This window comes from Lonchura striata, chromosome 5, assembly GCF_050655825.1.
Source record: "Lonchura striata isolate lonStrDom1 chromosome 5, ASM5065582v1, whole genome shotgun sequence".
NCBI lineage: Eukaryota > Metazoa > Chordata > Aves > Passeriformes > Estrildidae > Lonchura > Lonchura striata.
In genome coordinates this window covers 22,281,755-22,309,217 of record NC_140707.1, presented here as the reverse complement: position 1 = coordinate 22,309,217, position 27,463 = coordinate 22,281,755, and the positions used below count along the sequence as shown (strand labels likewise).

The window sequence follows — 27,463 nt, the reverse complement described above, 5'->3', positions numbered from 1 at the left end:
TTAAAAGAGCTCTTTGCTTAAAGATCTTTGTATTTAAGGTTTTTTTTGTAAGTACCTCTGCATCTATATCCTCTGTAATGGGGCATGAGGTTCACGACTGTGTCAAGCCCAGGTGAGGTCAGCTGCACACAGGACTCACATTCTTGTCCCTCCTGGGTTAGAGGGCAGGCAGAACTGTACGACTCAGCATGCTGAAAAATACAAAGGAGCACTCAAAAGCTACAGAGCAACGAGGACTCACCTTTTCCTGGTAATACAGAAAGTGTTAACAACCAACACTCACGTATTTACGTGTAAAATATTATCTTTCTGAAACTTTGTCATAAATGTGGCTCAGACGCAGGGATGGCCACGTTTTCCAAGTCTGTGCAGCAGGAAGAATATTTCCTAGGGAATAAGGTCAAAATATTAGCATTCAACTGAATCAGTATGGGCCAAATTAATGAAGTTACTGCTCCATCACAGACTTCCATACGTGAAACCTGAGAAAGCGGTTGTATCGACACCACATCAATCCATGGCACTGGTCAGCAGGACAGAAAACCCAACCTCCAGTTTCAAAGTTTCATTCAGCTTTGGCACAGAAAGGTTAACGGTTGTTTAAACAATGCTTCTGAACAGATAATGTTAATTAAATGTTTGCATTCAAATCTTATTACACAGTGCAATAAGTTTGCTTTCTTTACAAACACTGCGCATCCGGCGTGGAGCAGAAAGCTGGGGAGGCAGATCCTAATGAGCAATAGCTCAATCCCACGGATCCTTCTAAAACTAAAGGCAAGGAGGGGAGAGTGTTTGCCATCTCCAAAATCTATGTGTGTCCGCCTCTAAATTTCTTCTTATTCTCCAGGGGTTTGCAAAATTATGTGTTTAAATATTCATTATCCTTCTACTCTAATACTGCTTAAAACTCCTTTTTCAAGCCCAAGGATGACATAGCCAGCAGATGAAAATTATATTCCGTAAAAACAGTCTTGTAGCAGCACTGGGTAAGTCAAACGCCCTGATGAGAAGGGAAGCAGCTAAATCATCCCTCCAGATGGGAAATGTTGACAGTCCCTTAACCAGAGCAGCTCTGCAATAGAGAGAGGTGTGCAATTTGGCTTTGTTAAGCAGACATCATGGAGTTATTTATCCTTTCCTCAAGCTGAGCAGGAAGTTTATTAAGCTGGCCTGTTGCTGGACATATCACCTGGCTGCTGTGTTTCCTATTGGAATGCAGGGCTGGATGGGCCCATTCTGCACTGACGTCATGCTCTGCCATGAGGAGGATTTCTCCACGAGCCTAAGACCTATTCCTCTGACCCCAGGAGCACATTGGATGTTGTGCATCCAATTCCTGACAGGAATGCTTCATTTTGCTCTTGAGCAACCATTTCTGAGCAAGCCAGGAGCAGAATCCAGCTTTTCTTGGCTGAAGGAATTGGGATGTCCCAAAATGGGGCTTTTTAAACAGATGAGTGAAAAAGCAGAGAGCCCAAAGGACCATTGCTCTCCAAAGAAAATCATACAAATCAACAAGGAAAAATTCCTCTCCGTAGTTAGGCTTTCTATGATGGTCAAACAGCTGTGAGCTGTTGGGCTTAGCTCTGCTCCAGCAGAGCCCTGAATATCCACTCCACTGTCTGAGCAAAACCCCAGGGGCACAGTGAGGTCCTTTGGCAGAGGCTGAACAAACCCTGAGCGTGCCCTAGATTTCCTGTGGGACACTGCCTTGCTCCTTGCACATCCCTTCCTGCCACCCCAGCACCCTCCCTCCCCTGGGCTGGGTCTTCCCTTCAGCCAGGCTGGGCTGAGCCGTGGCTCCCTGCCCTGCCAAAGTGGTGGCCTGCAGCCAGCACAGCTGCTGGGGACTCTTGTGCTGCCACTGACTGCTCTGGCAGGCTGGGAAGCTGCAAAAGTGGCACTGCTTGCCCTGCAGGGCAGCTCTTACCTCCCCCCAGGCCCAGGATGTTCATGGGGTGCTGGACAATGGCTGGGATTACACCCACCTGGAGGGCCAGGGAAGAGAATGGGGGTGATGACCAAGCTTTTCAGACTTCATGTGGTGAGCCACCAAGTTCCTCTGCAAATGCATCAGAGAGAACAAGGCAGCCTCTGTTGTGTAGTTTTTCTGAGCATGACCATCCCCTACTCACTGTGGGCCAGAACTGATTTTTCCCCACTTTATTTGCCCTCCTGAAACAACTAGCAGGTTATATCAATCCCAAATAATTTCCCTTTACCCTGATGAAAATTTTCTCTTCAGAGCAAACAGTGTTGTTTTCAGGCTGTTCTTAACACCTCCCAACATGCATGTAAAATTTTGCTGAATTTAGCCAGTGGACATCTTTTCAAAGAGATAATTAAAAAGATGACTTGTTTTCAGCTAAAACAGTACAGAATACATTAGGTACTTTGTCCAAAGAATCCCTCCCAGATTTACAGCAGGCCAACTGGATTCATCAACTGTTCACAGGCAAGTAATCAAAGAGATTTAAAATAGGAAACATTATCTCTTCTGCTTGTGCTGGTTTTAAAAAATCAGATGGCAGATACAGCATCAGCAATGTTGCATTTATATGTATTTCTATTACATATATATCATATGTAATTTATACAAATGTATAAAGGCTCTTCCCTGGCATTTGCTAGCAGCCTGCAGGTCATTTAAGAGGTAGGCATTTTTTGAAATATGAATAAGGACACACTCATCTAAAGCACACCAATATTCTTGGCTTGTTCTGAACAGAGAAACTTTAACAGCTATAAATATTTCCAGGAGGCTGGATAACTCTTGAGATGGAACATTACATCTTTTCACTTCCTGCTTGACACGGTAGAAGCAGACAAACCCCAAGTGCCACCCCTCAAACACCCCTTTGTGGCCTGATGCTGTTGTGATTATTCCTTCTGGTTCTGCAGCCTGCCTGCTTGGCTTTGCATTTTCCTGAACCTCCGAGTGGCCTCTGTGGGCTGCCACAAGCACAGCCCCAGAGGTGTCACTGAGCCCAGCCTCCTGCTCGAAGCAGGGTTGTCACCAGCCCCAGGGCAGAGCCACGCGTTCTGCTGCTCTCCCAGTCACCACCAGAAAGTTTTGGCATAAAAGCCACAGCAGTATCCAAACTTCAGCCCTGCCTGAACTGGTGATCACTCCAGGGATCACTTGAGTCTTTACAGTCCTGACAGAGGTCAGGAATTCCATCCCCTGAAGAAAACAGTGTGGAATGGAGGTCCTCAGCCACACAGAAGTGGGTACTGCTTCACCAAGCCCGACAACATGATGAATTTTTACAAACTGTAAAAACAACCATATTCCAAGCTTTGAAGTGGGGAAGTGGGGAGAAAAGCTAACTTTATGCTATAATTACATTTTATTTAGACTTCTTTTTCCATACATGAGAGCTGGGGTTGAAAGTACTTATTACAATGCACAGAGGAACTTAAAATATGCTCTTATTTAAACCAGCCCCCATCACTCTTGCTCAAAATAAATACACAACAGAAATAAAGTTTTAGTGTAACTGGACAATGCTTTCTAAATTGCTGTCCTAATAATAATCCTTTCCAGAGGATTAACATCCACCTGTATGAATGTTCAGCCTGTGCTGGCAGGAGGGGGACAGGGAGAGAAAGACTGCACAGGACAGTGTCCCTGATGTGCTCACACAGCCCCTGAGAGCAGAACTGGTACCTGTTACATGAACACTTCTCAGCAGGTTCCTCATGCAGCTGCAATCAAAGAGGACACCCCCCGAGCAGCCTCCTGGGCAGGCCAGGTGCTGAGGAACAGACTTGTGACTTCTGACTGTGTGATGCCCTCATTTTGCTCTGAAGTTTCTTACCATTAGTCATAAGTCCCACGCATTCCATTCACTTGCATGGGGAAAAGGCTTTTAGAGCAAAAAATTCAGATACTTTCTGCAAGTTCATCGAAGTTCAGTATGCTGTTTTATCTCAGTGGTAGGAACATGTCCACTTCAGCTGGAAAACTTCCTGGCAGAGTGCAGGTCTTTAACAGAGGAGTCAGTACTTGTCAACCATGCTGGAATCTTGGGAGCTTCCTTCTCAGCAAAGCTTGCACCTTCCTCAACACTCACTACGCCTTTGCACATGCCTGCAACTACACGTCCCAGAATAATATCCTAGTTGAAAAAGTTTTGGGGTTTATTTTTTCAGAGTTTGAACTTTGGTTTTGTTTTGAAACCTTCCCCCTTTTCCCTGACTAATGCAGCTCATAAAGGAACACCTCCCTCAGGCCAAAAACACAGAAGATGCTTGTGATGATCCGCCAAGATTTTAAGAAGGGTGTCCTCAGCACCTCAGAACTGCACATCCATGGAATGTGGTCCACGTTAATAATACTTTAACTGCTCTCAACACGCTCAGAGACAGCCTTGATGCCAACCCACAGGTTCCCAGGGGCAGAATGACAGCATCCACACAGGCTATTAACCTGAAAGACAAACGTTTGCATTTTTTGCTAATCCCCTCAAGTATTCAGTATTTTGGAATCTCTTTCCTCATATTCGCCCTCACAAGACCATGGAATTACTTATTTTAGACTGAAGGAGGCCAATTAATGTGCTGGCACTGATTGTGAGTGCTGTCACTGGTTTATGACTGCAGCATTGTTGGTGCAAAGACAACGCAGCAGATTTACGGCTGAAGGGCTTTGCCCAGGAAATCGCTCAGACACAGGCAAAACCTCACCGAGAAGGAGCCTTTGGGGGGGATGGAGGTGTGAATCACTCACAACGTGCCTGGGGAGCATTTCTCTGCACGTCCAGGAGCCAGCCTGGGAGGGAGGGATGGACGCTGCCTGTGCACCCTGCCCTGGGGCGAGCCAAGGAGGGGAGCAGCCCTTTGGCCAGTGTTACAGAGGTCTCAGCTGCTTCCAAAATTCTGTATTGACCTGCAGGAGTGCAGGTGGCCACTGCAGAAAGGGGCCAAGGCTTAATCTTTCCTACAGCAGATGCCACTATGGCATCAGCAGAGATCAAGAACCTCTTGATTTGCCCATACGCTTTTGAATGACTTCATCAGAAGGGATATTACAGGCAGCAGGGATCTAAGAGAGTCACGTAGCCAGGGTGATTTTATGCTGCTCTTATTGGAAGATGTTGCAACAAGATCCTCTGTGCATTGTTTACATTTCCAGAATGATGAAACCAGAGGACAGAACAAATGAAATAAAACCTTGGGCTGCTTCATGTAGTTTCTACACCTTGGCAAATCAAGGTCAAAACAAAACCCCAAAATGTCTCCACATCATTTGCTCCCCTCTCACAAGGGGTAAAGAAGGATTTTTAAAAGCTGTTAAAGGATGAACTTTTAGCATCACTTCCTCACTTCCAGTTTGTTAAGAGAACACAGGGGTGACCCCCCTGTGCCTGGAGAAGAGAGCTGTCATAGGAAGGTGAGGGAAATACCAGCAGTGCTGAGAGAAAGAACAGCAAGAAAGCAAGTTTAGTGTTAGAGGCTTTGTTGCCAAGTGGAGGCAGATCTTTTCTTGTTGACATGACACAGGCTTTACTCTTGGGCTAGGTGTGCTGTGCAGGAAAGAGCTGGGATCCCCCCCAGCTGCTCCACTGCTCCTGGTCTGGTTAATCTCTAGCAGAAAGACACTTGCCAACCCTCTCCCTCTTCCAACCATCGTAAGTATCAAGGTTAAAGATCAAAATCCAAAACCAAAACATGTTGAAAGACTTGTCTTCTCTGCAAGTGAGAAGAAAACATGTCTAACTCTCCAGACTGCATGCTTTTCAGTGTGGGCATGATGCACTATCAGAGTTTACACGACAGCTTTCATCAGGGCATCACACCACACAGTGCAAACCAGCCACTCTTTAATCCTGGAAGGCTGGAATGAATGGACCTTTGCTGTATGTCACCGAGAGAAGAGTGAAGAGCTAGAGAAATGCAGGGATTTGTGCAGGATCACAGAGAAGCAACAGCACTGTGAAGGGAACATCTGACCAAAATAATGTGGATGCATAGGAAAAAGTCCAAACTTCAAAATTTGTCTGATTCTCATGGGATCACAGGCCCTAACTTTTCACCAGGTCAGGCAAGTCAGGGTCTGCTCAAGGATATACATTCCTTTTTTATCATGTAACCACTATGTGACCCTGACAAGAAGTTCAGAGGGTTCTTTTCTCTAATGTAGGCTCTTACTGCCTTTCTTAAAGGGAGGGAAAAAAGGAAACAAGACCCACGTAAGCTTACAGCAACAAAGCAATCCCTCCAGCCTCATTTCATTTCACTTGCAAGCAGCATCAGTACTTTTCTGTTCAGGGATGTATATTTTTTATATACACTGCAGGGGTATGTACTTCATACATACTTTTCTGTTCTGGAATAATAATAATCTATGTTCAGGGCACAGCCCAAGCAAAAATCTCACATTAGAAGATAATTGTCTTGCTCCAAGAAGCAGCTACTCTATCTCACATTAGAAGAAAATTATCTTTCTACAGTTGTGCACCAAGAAGCAGCTACTCTAGCATGGACTGGGAGTATCCCATCCAGGAGAAGGAAACCAGAGCTTGGAATTGAAGGTGCCATGGGGCAGACACCCAGTCCAGAAGAACCTTTAGTCCCCCTGCACCCCTGTTGCCACAGAGCTGTGCTCCCCTGTGAACAGCAGCACAACACTTCCCTTTCTAGGTCAGGAAGGAGGAGTGAGGGAGATGCAAGGGCTGGTCCTGCTTTTGGTTCTAGGAGCATTGTAAGATGAAAACCATGTCTGTTGAGCAGTACCAAAGAAAAATAAACTAGGCATCCCACAAAGTCATCTAACATGTCTATTCACACTCCTAGTAAGTGACAGCTTCTACCTCTTGCAGCCAGTGGCATCAGCAGATGTTATGAATTTAGTGATCCAACATTTCAGTGAAGCGTAAACAAATTATGGTGAACAAATGGTCCTGAAATCTGAACTCAGCTATTTTCTTAGAACTTGATAGGGTGTGCTTACAGGTCTAGCAGGGAACTTCCATCAAGCTTTGGAGGAGTTTATGGGAAGTGCAGTCCTCTCATTTGCAGCAGACCTCCTTCTTGGGAGATTCATTCTTCTTAAGCAGAAGGCATTTTAGCCCTTTAAAAGCCCCTTGACTTTAAAGCTAGCAGGCATTCTGACACTGCATGCAGGAGGCTGGGCTCTCACTCATTTCCCAGGAGGCTCGAAGACTGCAGCCAAGCACATGAGGATGCCAGAATGATGCCTCCCACAGACTTGCAGGAACCCTTCTAGCTTTTTAAAACCTGAGAAGACCTTTGGGCCAAAGCTTTTCAGTGTGGAGTTCCCAGAAATGGCAACATGCAAAGAAAAAAACACCAAGCCCTGGAGGGCTAACCTTATTAATAATCCGCTTCTCCCTGATTAAAGTTGGTTGGGATAGAAACACTGAATCCCAAACTCAGGAAATTATGAGTGTGAAGCTGTCGTGCCCAAATAAGCATGGCAGAGCTCCCAGTGACTTCACACAGTCAGCTCTCAAGTTACAGAAGCTGGAGCTGGATTTACAAGTGGCATCAACCAAACCTCCAAATCTAGGTCCTGAGGTACCTTCAAAGCCTAGACACAAACCTTGTGCCTCCTGCTATTGGCATGGACACCTAAACATTCAGAGGATGGAATGTTGCTCTCAGTCCACTTGGGTGACAAAGTGCACACTCACTGGAAAGGTCAGAGACCGAGAGCCTGTTCTGCACTTTTATTGTACTTGAGGAGGAGACATGGGTGGATGGAGAACTGACTCTTGCCAATAGAAACATTGGTTCTTATTCACAGGGACATGCAGCAGCAAAACCAGAATTACTCAAAACAAATAGTACTGAAATTACTGGGGTCAAGGACAGTGGAGCCAAGAACACCCAAGAAGGGTGGGACACAGGTACCTTGCATCATCCTGATATTTAAAAGGACTTTTTATGGTTTAACTCTGATGGTCTCCTGAAGAGAGCCAGTGGTGAGAGAAAAACCTCTCCTTCCCTCTTCTGGAGTTCTTTGAAAGGCACAGCAGTGTCCCTGGTCACAGACAGAGCTTTCCTGCAGAGGAGGGCTCAGCTGCCGGGGCTGCCAGGGGAGCCACACAGCAGCTGCAAGTGCAGCCACCACAGTGAAGGAGTGGGGGTTTCCTCCACCCATCAAAGCACTGCAGCAATTCGACTTTTTGGCTTTGTGCTGGCTGTCACTGTGCGAGCCATGGCTGCTGCCCCAGGCCACGGAGGGTCCCTGGATTTGCCTGTCCCAGTGACAGCACAGCTGGAGCCATGGAAATGCCATGTGTGCAGAAATGCACTGACAGGTTTCAAACTACCATCCCAAGCAGCACAGAAACCAGCCCATCAAGCTTCCAAAACCCATCAAGGTTCCAAAACCACCCTGTTTTGGGCTCTGAACCTCAGTGGGCCCAGCCTGACAAGCACAGCTGCCCCTCTGCTCCCATTTGCTGCAAAGCAAAGCTTACACAAAGCCAGCTAGTTCAGAATCCCAGATTAGAAAGTGTCACCAGTTAATGTCACCTGATGGCATTGTTTAGCTAGGGATATATATATATATATATTTTAACTGCATGTTTATAGCACTCGTTTTGATAGAATAATCACAGCACTTAGTGTTGGCTTTCATCTCCCTCATGTGACTCAGCCCTTCCATTTTCCAGGGCTGAGCTGTGATTGCTGGAGTGGCTCAGCTATCTGCACTTCTGCACTGGTGCTGCAGACTGCCTGTGCCACCAGGCTCAGATCTGGAGCAGAAGTGCTGGGAGTCAATGGGAGTCCAGATCAGGAGGGTTTAATCACCCTGGCTCTTATCTCTGCAGTTGGCTCTGCTGCCTGTCTGCTGACTGCAAAGGGACAGGGCCAGTCTGGGGCTTAAAAGGTAGATTTGGCTTCAGCCTCATCTCTAAACATGTATGGTCAGAGATAGCTTTATTTTACAGATACACATTGTCGCAAAAAAACAAAATATATATACATACAAAAAGAGATATTTCTGATTATATAGCCCACAGAAACACACAGAAGATTTTGAAAGCTTTGCCTCTTAAACAATGAGGGAAAAATACCTTGTTTTGCACATACAAAAATTCTCCCAGGAGTTTGGAAGAAATATCCCTGCCTCTTGACTCAAAAGCATCCAGAGAGTCCTTGAGGAGGTATTCCCAGGTGCCAGGGGTTGGCAGGGCAGAGCAGAGGCAACCAGAGCCCCCTGCCCAGCCCTGGCACGGAGGAACCCAGGGGTGACAAAGTGGCCATGCCCCCTGGCCCCAGTAACGAGGTGGGTGGCACAGCAGCTGCATTGAGCAACGTAAAGGTGGTGGGGAAATAATTTCAGTTTCCTGTAGGGTTTCATCATTTTACATATTTTTACATAAGCCAGTATAAAACCTCTTGGCTTTTTTCAACAGCATTAGAAGCATGGATAAACATGTAGATTTCCATCAGCACTCCTTGAGCTCACTTTCTTGCCAGTTTTCAGGAAAAACTGCCCATACATGACTTGCCAATTTTTATGGAATTTTGGCTCAAATAATTTTTAACTACTTAATACAGATCACATTTATTATCACCATCAGTGGAAAAATTATCTTCCCAGATTTCCTTGTATCGTAAGCAGTGGGAATAAAATTAATTCACTGGAGTTATATAAATATGTAAATCCATTACAAACACAGCATTGAATGCGTTTTCTCGAATTCCTGTGCTGCTTGCAGCTTTGTTTCTGGCAGCACCAATATCCTTCTGCTGATCATTGGATTGCCCTTCAGCCTCAGAATAATTCCTGGAGTAAACTTATTGATTAATGCTCTTGTGACATAGTAACTCATATGGCATTAGGGAACTATTTCTGTTGCTGGAGTGCATTTGTACGTGCACACATTTTGAGTTCACATTTGATGCATCTCGCAAGCTGTCCTAGAGTTTGCTGATATCCATCACCCCACTGCAGCTCCAGCTCTCCTGCTAAATTCCATTAAGCACTAGGGGTCACTCAACTGTATCAGAAACATAAAGAATTTACCAAAGGATACATTTAATGAGGCTACAGGGAGGGAAAGGATGACATGTACAAGTTACAGTTTTAGGAATCAGACCTAAACCTATAGTGGATAAAGTCTAAACTATGATGAGTCTCTGACAAATCCTCAGCACAGCTCCATGCCAGGATTCTATCAGCAGACTGTGACCTACACTGTATCATGTGGTAGGACTTACCTGTAGCTGTAATTTACCATGCACATTCTCTTTATTTAAAAAACAAACCCCAAATAAATATAACAAATATCTCAAACACCCAAAAGCTGTTTGTGAATTCAAATTCTGTTGCTGTTACTGATGAGACTTCTCACAGCTGTGCACAAGGAAATGGGAGTTCGGTTTTCTTGCAGTGAAGCTGGAGGCTGGTTCCCACCCCAAAAACTTGTGTGATTTTTGCTTGGCACCAGCCACTGTGAGGAACAAATGCACAAAAGCAGACACCCTGATGACAGTGCCAGTAGGATGAACAGAGCTCCAGATGACCCCAGTGCTCACAGAAACCCAAACCTTCCTGCTTCCTGAACTGGGATATACCTCCAGTAAAATCCTTTGTGGGCACCTCTGTCCCTGCTGCAGGGGATTGGGGAGCCAAACAGGACCAATGGAGCAGTGAAAGCCTCAGCACGTTCAGCCAGAGCAGAGGTGCTGAGCAGTGGAACAGGATGCACACAGAGCTGAAAATGGGAAGGTTTCAGCTGTGTCAGAGCTCCTCTTGCCTTACCAGCCGTACCATTAAAGCAGCCTCGTTGCAGGTGTTCATCTGCACTATCCCCCACCCTCTGCTTTAACTGAAGGTGGTATCTCTAACTTGCTCCAAGTGGAGGCCAGACTGGAAAAAGTTCAGGCTCTCTGGATTCCTCCTAATGATGGGAATGACCACTTCACTTGCTACATCCAGTACAATCCAGCTGCTCACATCACCTTCCCTTTAACACTTCCTCTGTCCCACCCTCCACAGCCACCTAACTGGAGGCTGCAGCACTGCAGTAACTGGGCAGGAAGACAAGCTCTAACTGCAGTGGCAAAGCAGCAGCTGAGGATTAGAAAAAAACAGGCAGAGACTGCAAAAATACAAATGATTCAAGGCACAAGCAGGGTTTTGCACACCTCTCTCTGGGCTGTTGGGTCACTTAGCTGTTGTGCAATTCGTGCTGACTCCAGTGCTTGGGAAAGGTAAGAGAACCAAACAATAAAAGCAACCTTAAGGAAATCTAATTGAGGGAAGAGAATTGCACAGCAGTGCAGTTCTCAAAGTGACTCATAACAGGCAGTACCATTCAGAGCTGGTGGTGTCCTTCCACTCCAGTGCAAAAGCTGTTTGTCCCATGCCTTTTGGAAAAGAGATACCTGCTGAAGTGAGGACAGCCAGTACCAATGTGCAAACAAACACCACCATGCCTCTGCAGGCAAAACCGTTCTCCTTTGCCACAACAAGCTGTGTAAGAACAGATGCAGACATTAGTCTAATTTGTGCTGCATTTTACTAAACTCCTCTCCTCAAGGTAGGCTGATGCCCTTCATTCTTTAAAGGCAAAAACATTTGGAAAATGTCTTGCTGTCTCCAAGACTGGGAAGAACCAGAAAGCTAAAACAAAGGGGGAAGGGGGAGCAACCCAAGCTCTTTGTTCCAGTTGGCATGAAAGAATCATTCTTACAATAGCTCATTTTCTCCTTCCCCCCAACAGCTGACAACTCATGGCAACTAAGGACAGGGCTGCTATTGTCGTTAAGCAAATACTTGTCCAATCTACGTAGGAAAAAGAAGAGCTCCAGAGATGACGACATGTTCAAAATGCTCAAAATGCTCGCAAGGGCATCCCAGGAGGCAAATAAAGAGACAGAGCAGTGGAGGAAAGGGTTCCTGAAATGAAAACAGGGGACAGAGAAGTGGCCTTGCAGATGTAGCTGCTGCGGAGGTTGAAGAGTCAGACTGCTTGACCCAGACGGGGACTCAGGCTCCAAGAGTCACTGCTGGTGCCAGGCTGTTGTCATCCTCTGCAAGCCCCTGCTTCTGCAACCGCAAATTTGTGGGCACACCGCACCCATCAGCATTCATTTCTGCATGAAGTGATGGCAAAGACAGTTCTGAGCATGGGGAGAGCCCCCTTTCCTGAATCCTACCCAGAAGACAGCTTATTGCAAGCATTCAATGACCAGTGTGCACTGAGGACACACACTTAAGATCTTTCACCAAAAATTGTTTTAAAAACCCATGAACAATCAAGCAAACAAACAACTCACCACACTCCCACGCAAAATGTGTTTATTGTTAGAAATCTCTTTCGGTACAAAGCCTGAACTCTCCCCCATACAAAGCATTTCTGCATGTTCACCACTCCAGCCACACACTTCAGGGGAGGATGGGGGCTATACATCACAACCTTAACATGCGGAGGGGTTCCAAACAAAGCACAACACACATTTTTCCATGAGCAGTCCTAATCCTCAAAGCAGGGGCACGAATGACTACAGCCCAGATGTGGCAGCATTTGTTCAGTGGTTGGAGTAAGGGCAAGCCTGCCTTCAATGTTGTCAGCCTCCTCCTCCCACATATCCCATAGGGCTGCAGCCCTTCCTTTCATGACAAGTTGTGCAGAAGAGCTCCTGCAGTCACACAGAGCTCGGGGGTGACGTGCCTGACAGGGAGGCAACAGGCACACAAATGAGTCCCTCCTCTGCAGTGGCACTGAGGGACACAGCCAGAGGCTACAAGACCAAGAGACACAAGAGTGGCTGGGGGAAGTCTGGCACAAGGGACTTTTCAAGACCCTCATGCCTTCAAACAGGTGACCCTTCAGCTGGGCAGGCTCTGTGGGCTCTTCTTTATGGATTACTCCAAGGGTTCCAAGAGTAAGCAACAGAATCATCTACATCAAGCAACCTGAGGGCTCCCAAATGCACAGACTCACAAGTACTGACTGTGGTTTGTTCAGCCCTGCAGAGGGCTTTGGTCACAAGGGATTTTACCCATTTGCAGTCCCAGATCTACAAAACTAACCTGCTGCCAGGCATCACCGGCTGTCCAGAGGGACCACGCTCCATGGAGCAAGGCTGGCTGGTGGGGGCAGAGGTGACATCCTGCGTGCCTGGTGCCAGGCTCCTCCTTGGCTGCTCTTGCTGCCCTGCTCCTGACAGCTTTGCATGTCTTCAGACATGCTTGCAACAGCCTGTTTATATTCATCACCACGAACATCACGGTGCTTGCCAATGTTTTTAAACTGGTGCTGGCTCAGTTGCAAAAAACAGGATGGATGTGAGGAAAAGAAGAATCATGGGAATTTAAATTTCACTCCAAGTCTCAAAATTCCATCTTTCTCCAGCTGGATGCCACAATGCACAGTATGTAAAGTCCCAGGATTTTACACAGCAGTGGCAATGCTGGGGAAGCCTGGCTGAAGAGCCCAACTCTTCTTTGGTTACACCACAATGCTGGACAGTTGCAGTGATCTGCAGCTAAATCTGCTTTGGCTGCAGAGCAGCAGCATTCCCCGCACAAAGGTTGTGGATGTACAAGTCAGCTCCACAAAACCACCATATCTTGTTGCCAGCCTCATGCAAACCCTTCAGCAAAATGCTGGCTACACACAGCTGTGCTCTGGCAGCAGTGAAGTGGGACATGCAGCACCACAAGAGAGCACAGCCACAAAAAAAGGCTTTTATTATGCTGGCCCTCAGAGATACTTTCACAAAAGGAGGAAAAAAAACCCTCAGCTTTTTCAGTCTGATAGGTTTTGTTTCTGAGAACACCATGCTTCGGTTCTCTTATCAACTACTGAAGAGTTTGGAGGTTTTCAGATTGTGAAATACCTAAGAAGCCACAGCAGACAGGCACTATGCAGATAAACAATCTCAGCACAACAGCAGCTGCAGAAAGGCAGTAAACATGGCCTTCTGCAGCTAAACATTGTAAGACAAAAACAAGAAAGCATCCACGATTAGGGCGATTTATAACCTAAAATAAACCTGAGGACTGATGATGAACACGAGACCAAGAGAAACCATTCCTTCCATTTCACCAGTTTTGTAATTGCTTTGGAACAGGAGAGGAGAAGAATTTAAGAGATTAGGGAAAAGTCACTCTTCATTCCTCATGAGTCTGATCCAGAGCTTATTGAAGTCAATTAAATGAATCCTACTCCAGGTCCTCTGGATTTTTTTCGATCAGGCCACAGAAGACGATTCCTAAAGCAGCTGTGCATAAAGGATCAAGTTTGTTTCAGAAAAATATATTTAATCAGCACTTTCCTTTAAGGTAATCCCAGACCCCACGAGGCAGTTAAAACTCAATGCATCACAAAGCACGCAAAGGTGAATTGCTCTGAATAGCATCAATTTAAGAAAGCAACATTTGTTTTCAACATTTTTTCCACCCATTTACTGCTAGCATGCCCAGGATGACTAGAAGTCATAAAAGAAAATATCACCTCTCTGCTCCTTCCCTCCAGCCCAGTGAACCTGCACATTTGAACTTTCACTGTGTACAGTCAGGCACATTCTTTCCTTGAATTTTTGTTTTATTTTTTGTACAATACTGAGGAAAACTTGAAAATGAGAAAAGCTAATAGCACATGACAAAAATAGGAGAATCCACGTGCAGATTTGACTTAAACTGCTCTTAATTCATCATTTACAGTTGTTTGGCTTGCGAATCAGTGATGACTCTAAGTTGGAGTTTCCTCTGAAATTCTGATTTTATTCAGGCCTCTATCCAGAAGGGGGAAATTAATGGTTCCTTCAGTCATTATCTTCTGGGGCATGTTTTTGGTTTGCTTTGGTTTTTTTGTTTTTTTTTTTCTGATAGGAACAAAGGCCGAGTCAAGAAAAATACTGGTTTCTCAGCTTCCATTATGGTAAAATGGAATGTTCTTCTTTAAGAAAACAAAGCCACAAAATCCTAAGCAAAAGAATCCCCCAGAGCCACAATGTGTGCAGTGAACAAATGTTCAGCAGTTCATGCAGGTGACTTCACTGGGTCAGTAGCTGCCTGTGCTCTGAAGTTCCTTGACAAACATTCCTGGCTTTAACCTTTTCAGGATTGAACTAACTTCTTGTTGCCATTAAAATTAATTAAGGTGATTTTGTTATTTTGCAAAATAAACATTTCTCTTCTTTGGAGCAGGTGCTCTTCCAGATGTAACCAGCCCTACAATTGAGATATTGTACAACTCCATCACTGCTGTACTAACAGATGTGTTCATTTCTGAATAACCTAAAATATTCATAATGAATGTGGAGCACAAACTGCCTCCCATGTCTGTACTCAAAACAGGTCTTAGAAATTGTAATGCTTATTTAATTAGGCCTATCTCAACAAGGTCTCTTTCAGCAATTAAAAAACGGGGAAAAAAAGAAAAATATTCAATGTTCTGTTCTAACTCTAAAGTTAGTACTGACTCCTGCTGCTAAGATTGGTCTCAGGTTCCATCTCATCCAGAAAAACTATTAACAGAGCTGGTTTCTTAAGGCATGTCATGTGTACACTTACTCCTCTATCAGGGTGCCTAATCCCTACCCACCCTGCCCTAAATCTTCTCATCTTGCCCATTCTAAAGACACCTCTCCTGATGCACTGACAGCATCCCACACTATTGTTCCACCACAGAAAAGGATAGCAGCCCATAAATATCTGAAAGACAAGTGACTCTTCGTGCCCACATGTCCTCTACTCCAAAAGCTCAGCTGTGCCATGGAAGTGAGTGGTTGGATCCCACGGGACTTTGAGCTCCACTTGGCACTTCTGGAGCGTGGAGGTTTGACCTGAGGGGTGATGCAGCCATGGACCTGCATCCAGGAGCAGGAGGGGACACAGAGTGTTCCTGTTAAGGTCTCTCTTCCCTCTTTGTAAGTCCAAGTGCTCTTATGGAAAGCTATGCAGTTACAGCTCCTCCAAGGGCAGCAGGGGAACTGGCTCTGGTTTTAGGGAAGGATGAACTTGCACAAGGACCAGAGTGCTGCAGCTTTGATGGGTTTTGTTGTTGCTTTAACACAGTGGGTTTCTTCCCTCGTGCCCTTTTCAAGCTCTTACCCAGCAAACCCTGAGTGTACCCTGAGAGGAGGAAGTCCTGAGCAATGAGTTTCAACTCCTTCAACTGGCATGATTTGTGCATTCATGACCCATTCTACTTGGCCATTCTCACAGCAGTCACTGCACTAGAAAGTAATATAAAAGTTTTGCCCTGTTTCCACTCTTTCTCTAGATGAGAGCTCATGTTAAGACAAGAAGTAGCTCCTCTCAAGTAGTGCAGCTAAGGACAGGCAGCAGGACTCTTAAGAACCCCTAAGGAAGTCAAGGAGACCAGAAACATTTTGACTCAGAATCTTACTTGTTATTAATTCCCAGCTTTTCCATTCTGGAGAGTGCTGTACATATGTAGCACCGGAGCAAACAGTATCTATCTTATTTTTGCTCAGTGCTACCAAGTCTGGCAATCACAACATTGAACTGGAGGTTTACTATTTAGCTCTGCATTAATCGTGGGCTGACCTGCACATTAATTTTCAAACTGGGGTAGAAACCACAAATGATTAGGGCTGAAGTAGTTGTTAGCCATGAATGATAGGTTTTTGGAGCTTCCAAGTTCATTTCAGTTGTTGTTCAAGATTTCTGGAAGACTTTTCACCGGCTGAACTGTCAAATAATGGTACATTTGTGTATTCCATGTGTCTGTTCTTTGTCAGTCTATTTGCACACATTTTGTTTTCCAGGACACGCTAATTCTGGAGAGACAGCAAGACATTTGAGAAGGCTGAACTGAAGTGCAAACTGACCAATACATTAAAGCAGCAGAAGCTGCAGAGGAGCCAAGTTCCTACAGAAGTGAAGACATAAGAAAGAAATAAAGAGAATAAAAAATGCAGTGATATAGCCGGTTAGTCTTATTTATTCTGAGTTGTTTTAGTTGCATCTCCTTAAGTATTTTTGCAAGAACCTTCTCGGGCAGGAGGAAGAGGAGGGGAGAAGCAGGCCTGCTGGGCTGGAATTAGAGGCTCTATGCAAGGATTATTCCCTAGACATGCCCTCCTACAAGGAAACACACCAAGCTGCAGAACTGTTCCCTTGCGGAGATGCAGCACTCTCAAAGCAGGTGATCAAGAGCACATCTGCCACAGCTTTTTATTTGCAATATTCCTGCCAGCACAGCCCCATTATTGAGATTTCCCGCTGCCCTGATCTGGTCTGTCTGCTCTGATATTTTTAATTTGGAAAGTGATTTCTAAATCAGAAACACAGTGAAGAAAGAGGGACATGCCATCAGTCTCCATGGCCTGTTTGAACTTCGTACTAGTCTGAACAACACTGACTTGCCAATAGGATTCCAAGAATGCATGGAGGCTGCCTTATTTTTAAATTTGCTTGGGAATATACTTCTCAGCTGCTACACAGGAAACAGTCAGCCCATCCATTACAATTGCTTTCCTGAGACCAGATTTGAGGTATTTTATGAAGTCTATGAGGTATATTGACTAATTATGCAAGACTGAAGAACTGAGTTTCTTTGAGATCCCACAGATGGGCACATAAAGGACAAACAAAGTAAGTGCTGCAAAAGACAAACATAAACATGCCTGCAAACACAATTGTTCACTCTGCCTTGAATTACAAAACAGCATTTTTTACATGGCTGGAGTCTTAGGTCATAGCAAGTGTCAGTGGAGAAGAATTCAGAGAGGCGAGGATGCAATATTCTAGAAATACGTCTGGTAGGACCTGGCTTTGGAAGTAACTCTTCTCAGAGAAAAGGCTTTAATAATAAGCAAGTGGATCAGATTTCTGCAAACACACTGCTAAGGTCGGCAGAGCAGCTGGCAGCAAGGCAAGTTCTGTGACCCGCTCCTGAACCCTTCAAACTCATTTCCTGTCAAACATCAGACCCAAGGGGACAAGCAGAAAGCTGTTAAGCTCTTTTCTAGAAGAGTCTGAGATTAGAATTCCAGTAATGGCTCAAATTCCTTTCCAGTTGTCCTGAGCTGGCCACTGGCAGCGATTGCTGTGCCTATGGCAGCGCTGCGCTCCTCTGGGGGAAGGAGGAGGGAGTGGGGGTGGAAGGAGGAGCGAGGCCATGGAAAATGGGATCCAGCTTTTCCGACAGCAAACAGCAGAGTCAGATGTGCCTCGTTTATTGAAATTAGTGCTGCTTCCTGGGGATGGGAGCAGGTGCTGGGGATGGCCCAGCTTGTCCTGGGCGGCAGAGGAAAGCCTGGATGCCCCGTGCCTCTTCCCAACGTCACCGTGCTCATTGCAGTATGGGAAGCACACAGCTGCACAGATTCTGTGGAAACAGCTCTTAAGATCTCAGGTAATACCACCCTAAGATCTTCCTCTGTTCCAAAGTGGATCCAGAACACACGAATTAAAAAAGCCTAGCAAGGAATACCTATCCAGTTGCTTCTGCACAGAACCTTCCCAGTTTTCTGCACCAGCTCTGCAAGGAGTCCAATTTCATGAGGAGTCACGGCAAACACCTCAAATGCCCTTTGGGTTTATTTGGCAAGACCATTCTGGAGCCAGATTCTTCCATCCTGTACCATATCTGTGGACAGAAAGGTATTGTTCAACACGAAGACAGAACCCCTTTCCTTCCATCTTTAAGGAATCACCAGTATTTCTCTCTTTCTCTTTTTTTTTCATTTTTTAAGTTTACTCAGCCATCATCAACCTTTCTGTCAGCACCTCCATCTCTACAACAAAGAAAGAAATATTATGATGAAATTTTGGTTTTCCACATTTAGAGTTAAAAGGCAGCAGGGATCTGAAAACAAATCAGATAAACTTTAATTTATTGTATCTCAGTAGCTATCTTTAATTTCATCTTTCTTTCCAATTATACTGTTATAAACTAAACAGTGTATCTAAATATATAGCAGACTATTTGTATTAAGATGTAAATCTAATAATAAAGAAAAATGTTAAGGAAAGCAAGAGAAGTAAACTCTCAGCAAATTAATCAAAACATTTGCTTTCCATGTGGGTGAAAATGCGAATAAATCATTACGGACAGACTTGCTTGTGATTTTGTTTTTGTTTCTGTATCATTCTGTCTATTATTGGCCAGAGGCTTATATTCAGTTCTGGACATGGGCCAGCTGCTGAGAAAAAGCCCTTCTATAGCAGGTGTATAAACTGAACAAATTCTACCGTCAACAAAAAGTTAATATTTGGCAGGAATTTTGGATTTGGGTCTGTTTCCTCTAGTCAGTTCATTAATACAAAGTTTAACTGCCTTCCTTCCCTAACCCAGAAATAGCAAATAACCTTTCCTCTTTCCCCCCAAATCACACAGCTCCTAATCACTGGTTTGTGTCCTGGGGGTCCCACTGCTGCCCACAAATCACAGCGGCCACCACACAATCCTTCATGTCAGAAAGGCTGGAGAATGCTTCAGCAGGATTAGATGTGTTTTCCAGATTTACTGCTGAAAATCCTGGGAAACCTAGGGATGAACCGAGAAGCTAACATTTTAGTTGAGCTTAGTGACTCTGAATTGGCCAGTGCAGCTGCTGGCTGAGCAGGCACTGACCTGCAGCCAGCACATAAAAATGCAGGGCTAAACAAAGAACAAATAAATAAGGAAAATGCCACCCTTGGAGAACAAGGCTTGAGCTCCCCTGGACAAACCACAGCAGAACAAGAGCAGTTCCCTCAGCACGGGCACAGCCAGACTCTGCTCTCCCCTCACAGGCTCTTTCCTGAAAGCAAAAGTTCTGTTCCATGGGTCAGGGTGGGATTCCCACATACTGGAGCAGCCTGATGAGCAGCTCCAGCCTTCACCAGTGAGCTCCATGGCTCCAACTGGGAATCTCTTTGTCCCCAGTATTCATTACAGGGCTCTCAACTGCTGGCTGCTCTTCCCAAGCATCTGGGTCTGAACTTGAGCTTCACAGCTTCTTCCCTATGAAGCCCTAGATGTGTTCAGGAGGATTCCTGAACTTTGAAAAAGCTTGGATGCACCTGGGGCACATTTCTAGCATTCACTTGACTGCAATAAATTAAAGAGTAGCTGTACCCTCTCTCAAACAGAGGTGTGCACAAGCAGAAGTTTCTACCTATTTGTATTTTGAAGAAGTGTACAAGGACAGAGATTTATAACCAAATCCTGTAGAATGTGCTGAAAACCATGCTCCCAGGATACTAATCACAGAGCATCGAGAGGCCTAGGACTCCAGACAAAAACAAGTTTTTCTTTCACTTGTATAAATCATTTTGTAGCAACCAAATCAAAAACTAAACTTGACAGTGCCAGGTCTCACTGACCTCAGTCCAGGACAGCAGTAAATACATGTCTACCCTAATTAAGTTCCATCTGAGTTAACAAGTTAAAAACATATTTACTGCTGTTTTGAATGAGAACATTTGCATTTTCATCTATTCTTACAATTAGGGGCCTGTGGAGAGCTGAAAACTATTCCAAATTCATTATCAAAATAGAAATAAATCAGAGTAGCACTTCCCTGTGATGATATGGCCAAGGCATTTATGCTCAATAAAGCACAAGATATGTGAAATTTACCCTAGAAAAAAGGATATCAGAATAAAACTAGAAGCAAAGTCTGTATTGCAGATTAATTTCAGATTGTAGCAGAAAACGTTCTTAAAAACCACCAGGCTATATTGGGTAAGTTTTTTGGGGAGGTGTTACCTCCACTGGTACCAGCTCACAGGATCAGCCCTACTCAGGCATCAAGGCACAAGACAGAACTGTGCACTTATCAAAACCAACCAAAACACTGCCTGGAGACTTCCCCCATGCCTGGGTAGTCCTGTACCAATATGATTAATTTGACATCTTTTTTTACTGCTTAGCAGTCTTCAAGGAAGAGTAACACCTGGGGAGGCCCAGTTAAAGCTGGGTTTGACAGCAGTGGCCACAGAACGTTGCAGGAACAGCTCTGCAACACCCTGCGTTGTTCTGGAGAACTCCGCTGGGAGAGCTCAAGGTTTTGCTTGTTCTGGCTGACCATCGTAGGAAGGAGCCATACAGAGCTAAATTAAAATAGGAATATATGCAGGGTGATTGAAATTTAAAGGCTGCCTCACTCAGAATATGCAGAGTTGGAAGGGACCCACAAGAGTCATTGAGTCCCAAAACGAATGGGAAGGGAAGTGCAGCATGGCTGTGCTCCTGTCCCTCCTGCTCTTGAGCAGAGGGGATGCTAGCTGCCCAGAGAACTCAGAGAGGAGCCTGGGCTGCAGGTAGAGGCTTTGGAAGAAGATTGTTTCTGTCATGAGCATTAAGGGAATTGGTGTGGATAATCACTGGAGAAGGAGGGAGCTACAGCTAATCACATATCCCAGCAAGACACATAGTTCATTGAATGAGGTTACTAAAGGAGGCAAAAAGAGGACAAGGCTGGAACACTGCAAAAGCCAATGACTATTTCTACGTTGAAGAGTTTAGAATAATAGCTCCCAAGCAAATTGAAAACAAGAAACTGAATTAGGTTCAGATGGTCTGCTTCTGAATAAACTTCACGGTGGAAGATGTGACAAGGCACTGCTGAAACATCAATATCCATACCCCGTGTAAAAATACATTTATCTTTGGGGGTGGGGAGAAAGAAAACCCCTCACAGGTCTCAACAAGGTTAGATCAGCATTATATAATATTATCACTGAGAGCTAAACTCAATTTTTTACCAAAGGCTACATGAGTGTGTGAAGTCCTTGAAACATAAACTAGGTACAAGTAGTCTCTCTTTCCTTCTCTCCCTCCCTCCCCCCTGCCCAAATTCAATATATGCTCTACAATAGCATTGACAATTTGGAATCCAGTCTTACGGATACCTCAGGGTTTGGCATAAAAACCAATAGTTGTCATCTGGAATAAGGCATCTGGGAAACTTGAGGAACAAGTTAACTAGGAATTGGTTAGAGTCTTCAGAAAACATTTTGTTTTTTTGTTTTTTTTTTTTTTTTAGGAATTACAAAGGTAGAATTTAGGATTAGTTGTTTCTAGTGAACAGCATGGAGCCTAGTGAATTTCACTCACTAGGAGAAAGTTATATTGTATCTGAATATCTAGCAAAAGTTTCTGAAGGTCATTTTCTAACAATCTGAAATAATTTCTAGGAATTCTCTTGAAAGCATTAAGAAACATACCCTGTAGTTCTAGGATTCATTTAGGAAGACTAACTTCTCAAAAAAATAACCTCTCAAACCTTTTGCTTTTAACTTCCCATCTAAACAGTATTTTTTGCACCCAAGGACCGTGTAGTAAAACAAAAACTTCCAGCAGTATTTAAATAGAATGTTCATCTTCCAAAGAGCAGGAGTTTGGTTGCAAAGCAAACATTGCAGCACTGTCATAAATGCTCAATAGCAGAGATATTATTACAGCAGAAATATTATTAACAGCAAGAGGAATTTTTAGGTCAAGAGTATCTCCCTAATAAGATTCCTAAAGACAAAAACCCTCACATCAATGAAAACAAGCAAAAATTACTCCCAAATCCTTCTCATGCAAGCACTCAGATCCTGTAAGGTCATATTTGCAGTCTATAGGTTGTTCTGCATTAAGAAGGGAAAAGAAGTCTCAAGAAGAAAAAGAATCACAACCCCAAAGTGGCAGCCACTTTCACTGTAAATTAGGTGACCTCCTCTGTATTTTAAACTATAGTGTGCAAAAAGATAACTGTGCACAGAGTGAAAAAATATCCTTCACTGTTTGTCCATTGGTCTTACTACACAAAGGACCAGAAGATCCAGAACAAGGAGACATAAATAATTTTGAAATATGCCACAACTTTGGAAATGCCCACCCAGAAAAACTACACAGAGTGTGAATTTTTGCTTTAGTCAAGCCAAGAACTTCCTCAGATAATGACAACAAGATGAGAAACACAGGATAATCAGAATAAGTAGAACATCTGGATAACTACGAAAAAAATGTAGGAGTAAACTATCACATTGCAGGAGTGGAAGCCTGACCCTGGTGCATACTTTTGTAGGACTTTAGAGACTGCAAGTGCTCTCTGGTATTATGGACAGTATTTTGTTATGGAAAAGGCAGAAGGACAGAGTATTTGTCCCTCTTGCTGAGCAGCAGGCCTGGGATGCTCCCTCTCGAGATTGCTCTGTATCCATAACAGTTGCAGGCCTTCATGTCATGTTCCTCACAGAATCCACTGCACTGCTCCAGCTCCCTCAGGTCTCATGGTGGGATACAGATGTTCCTGAGATAATTGACTGCTAAGATAAAAAGCAGATAAAGAGGACAGAAAAAAGGATAAAGTACACTTCTCTGCTATTCCTGCCTCTCAATTCACAAGATCCTCCATTTGTCCCACTACAAAGCAGTGGTTTCAGTTAGCACTTCCAGAACTGGTGTTAACTTTTTACATGGGTTAAAAACACAGATAATTCACATTCAGCTTGAGATTGTGTAGGCTTGATCAAATTCTTTACAGAATATAACACTTTTATTTTGCTATGTGTCCATGCCCTGGTTTGTTTTTACCTCATGATGTCTCTGAATTTTTGTCTTTGGAAAAATGAAAGAAATATCAAATCTGAGAGTTGGAGTTGTTCAGCCTTGAAGAAAAGAACACTCTAAGGAGTCCTTAGAGCACTTTCTGGCATCTAAAGGGGTACAAGAGAGCTGGAAATGGACTTTTCCAAGTGCAGGTACTGACAGGACAAGGGGGAACGGCTTCAAACTGAAGGAGGGCAGGGTTAAATTAGATATTGGGAAGAAATTCTTTACTGTGAGGTGTGGGGGCCCTGGCACAGGTTGCCCAGAGCAGCTGTGGATGCCCCATCCCTGAAGTGTTCAAAGCCAGCTTGGATGGGGCTCTGAGCAACCTGGGATAGTGGAAGGTGTCCCTGCCTATGGTAGAGGGGATGGAACTGGATAATCTTTAAGGTCCCTCCCAAGACATTCTAGGACTCTTTCCAATGAGCAGAGCCACAGACCCTTCAGAAGGAATGCTTATAACTTTACCAAAACCAGAGTTAAAAGGAAGATGTGCTACTGTTTCCACATTCTAAATAGTGGAGAGTGGGAAAAAGGAAAAAAATGTAAATTAAATAAATGGTTCCAGAATGCTGAGCATGGATGCCAAAGACACAGAAGCATTTTTGTGGTGTTTTGACAAAGCAATTTTATCTGTGACACACTGTAACAACAGTCCAGAAAACTTGACTGGAGCCCTGGCACCGAGCAATACAAAGCCACGTCTAAGTAGAGAGCAGTGCAGGATGTGCATTGCAAACCATATGAAATGCAATGCAAATAATTTTTCAGTGCAAACAGTATGTAAAACCTCCATCTGAAGGCTCTGGGGCAGAGAAATAGTGGCAACACTGAGTCTGCAAGTATTGCACGTCCCTTTCCCACAGTGAAAACATCGCCGGCAAACCACGCTGGCAGCCGGGCTGGAACGGTGCCTGCATCACCCAGCACAGCCCCGCCAGCTCATGTGAACACCAGCCAGCTCCACTGAATGTCTGGAGTCACAGAATCACAGAATCACAGAATAAGGAGGTTGGAAGTGACCTCTAAGATCATCAAGTCCAACCTGTGCTCTAACACCACAACTAGACTATAGCACCAAGTGCCATGTCCAGTTTTTTTTAAACGCATCCAGAGATGGTGATCCCACCACCTCTGTGGGAAAACAATTCCAGTACTTTATTATTCTTTCAGTGAATTTTTTTTTCCTAATATCCAACCTAAACCTTCCCAGACCTAGCTTGAGACCGTGTCCTCTTGTTCTGCCAGTTGCTGCCCTGTGGAAGAGACCGACCCCACCTGTCTGCAACCTCCCTTCAGGAGCTGTAGAGAGCAATAAGGTCACCTCTGAGCCTCCTCTTCTCCAGGCTAAACAACTCCAGCTCCTCCTTTGTTCCTCACAGGGCTTGTGTTCCAAGACCCTCACCAGCCTCGTTGCCTCCTCTGGACGTGCTCAACCTTCTCAATGTCCTTCCCAAACTGAGGGGCCAGACCTGGACACAGCACTCAAGATCTGGACTCACCAGCACCGAGTACAGAGGCAGAATGACCTCCCTGCTCCTGCTGGGAGTCCTGCTCCTCTGTGCCATGAAACACTGGGAGTTACCTCACATGGCTTCCCTCAAGTTGGGTTTGAACCAGAACAGCAGATCTGCATTTCCTGCGCTTTTAAAGGATTCCTGGGCCTGCAGCTTGGCAGGAAGGATCTGTCAAGCTTGGCCTTGAATCCTGACACAAGGAAATGTCTCTGGCTTTCTTCTCCAGGTGGATCTCTCACAGCAAAGAGCCCTGCTGAAGCTCCTCTTTAGCTGTAAGTTCCTCTTTAGTTGTCACTCTAAGAGGCTGTACAGGAGCAAAGAGATGCCCTGCCCTTCCCTGCATGAGCAGCTTCCTGTCCTACCTCCATTTCCCAGTACTGGAGCTGTCCATCCAAAAATGTGCAGTGACACTGAGAGGCTCTGACACACCCCGGTGCTTTCTGCAAGAAGTCAGCACCACTGGATGTTCCTTCTTGTGCTGTAACTTGGAGAGGAGAGGAGAGGAGAGGAGAGGAGAGGAGAGGAGAGGAGAGGAGAGGAGAGGAGAGGAGAGGAGAGGAGAGGAGAGGAGAGGAGAGGAGAGGAGAGGAGAGGAGAGGAGAGGAGAGGAGAGGAGAGGAGAGGAGAGGAGAGGAGAGGAGAGGAGAGGAGAGGAGAGGAGAGGAGAGGAGAGGAGAGGAGAGGAGAGGAGAGGAGAGGAGAGGAGAGGAGAGGAGAGGAGAGGAGAGGAGAGGAGAGGAGAGGAGAGGAGAGGAGAGGAGAGGAGAGGAGAGGAGAGGAGGTCTGCAGGCAGTTTCAGGGCTCTGCTGACCCAGGGTAATTGTTCATTTCACATAGCAATGAATCTCATACACCTCATACCATACCTGGCAGCTAGACATATGTGCTTTACATATTTACATCAGAGAGAACTGGGGGAAATTCCGTAGCCAATACTCTATGGCTCTATACTAGTTTATTTTGAGCTATGTCTTTAAATGTGAATGTTGAGGGACTGAGCCCCATTTAACACAGCAAACATAACCAGCCCAAGGGAGATCTCTCCTTGGGCTGTGCTCTCAGGCTGCTGAATGCTGTGACATGGGAGTTTTCCATTATTTTGCAGAACACAGTGCATAGGAAGCACTGACCAGTTACTGAAGAGATAGAATCCAACCAGCTGGCTCTGCAATAAAATAACTCCTGCATCATATATTCATCTTGATTACTGCTTGTAACAAACACAATCTCAAAATTTCTTCTGTGAAATCATAAATACACAGAATTAAAAGCAATTTATGGTGTCACTTTCAAACCCTTGTGAAGTTTCCCAGCATCCCATGGTTATTAACATGTATTATTTTTGTTCTTTTTCCAGAACACAGTATTTTGGAAATTATGATGGTAAATCCAGAGAGGACAGAAACGTGGTTCCAAAGTATTCTGCTGAAAGAAAAGCAGCTTTAATAATAACAGCAAATACTGGTTTCCATGTGACCAGAGCTCAGACTCAATTTAACAGATATGATAACCTTCATGAGGGATGGAACCTCTGCTTTGCTGAATTCAGGGTGAGCTTTGCCAAATAATTAGGCCACAATGGCCAAGCAGGCCATAATTTCTCCCTCTGAAAAAGACTTCAGGAATAACAGTAAAGAAACAAAGGAACTAAGAATAGTCTTTTTCCTGGTCCCACATATATGACAGCTGTTCAGCTGCACGTTTTCCTGGATTTTGCTACCTATGACAGCAAAGAAATGGGTCTGTCAAACAATGTGCCAAAACAATGGAGAGCTCCAAATATTTTTATCATTGACAATGCTATTCAGGAAGTTAGTTATAAGTCAAACTAAGTGCTGCAGTATGCAATACATGCTGTTTATATTCATGTAATCACAGAGAAATGCTCTACTTGGCCACGGTATCACTCAAGAGCAGAGCAATTTATCCCTTCTGAGAGTCAGCTAAATCCAAAAGTGCTGCAGCAAAGCAAGGAAAAATCCATCTTGTGGAAGATGCTTGGCTTACTTGCTACAGCCATTAAAACACAGTAGCTGAGGGATCTTTAAAAAGTGCTTTAAGATGATGTATCCATCCTATTGCACAGAGAAAGAGCTGTCTGCAGGTTCCATCCTATTCCATGCCTCCCAAAATTCCATCTAAATGGAATTCACCTGCAGTTTACAGGTAGATTCTCCAGTTTGCCACATACTTATCATGGTTTCCAGCATGAGCTGTTTAACATCATGTAAAAAAGATTCTGCTTCAATTGGCATGTCACACACATGTCAATGATTTGTGTAATGCAAAAAATACAAAATGTGCAAATATACCCTCTCTGAATCAGAACAGAGGAATCTTATCTCTTCTGAGCACAGGAGATTTCTTGTGGCTCATAACTGTAACAGAATTTAAAGAAATAAAATGTTTTCTGACATAGCAGAAGTATGATTTTTTTTCCAGATAAAACAT

The 27,463-nt window shown here is 44.6% G+C and overlaps 1 long non-coding RNA gene across 3 annotated transcripts in view; it reads right to left on the bottom strand.

Annotated features, from left to right (window-relative positions):
• The window catches only part of LOC146767295 (uncharacterized), a 50,490-nt gene extending 24,999 nt beyond the window's left edge, over positions 1-25,491 (bottom strand). For 2 of the 3 annotated variants that reach the window (XR_014955545.1, XR_014955546.1), the window contains exon 1: positions 56-25,491. This is a non-coding gene — a long non-coding RNA (uncharacterized LOC146767295). The remainder of the gene's footprint in view (positions 1-55) is intronic. The other variant, XR_014955547.1, reaches the window with a different exon arrangement.
• Between the last annotated feature and the right edge of the window lie 1,972 nt (positions 25,492-27,463).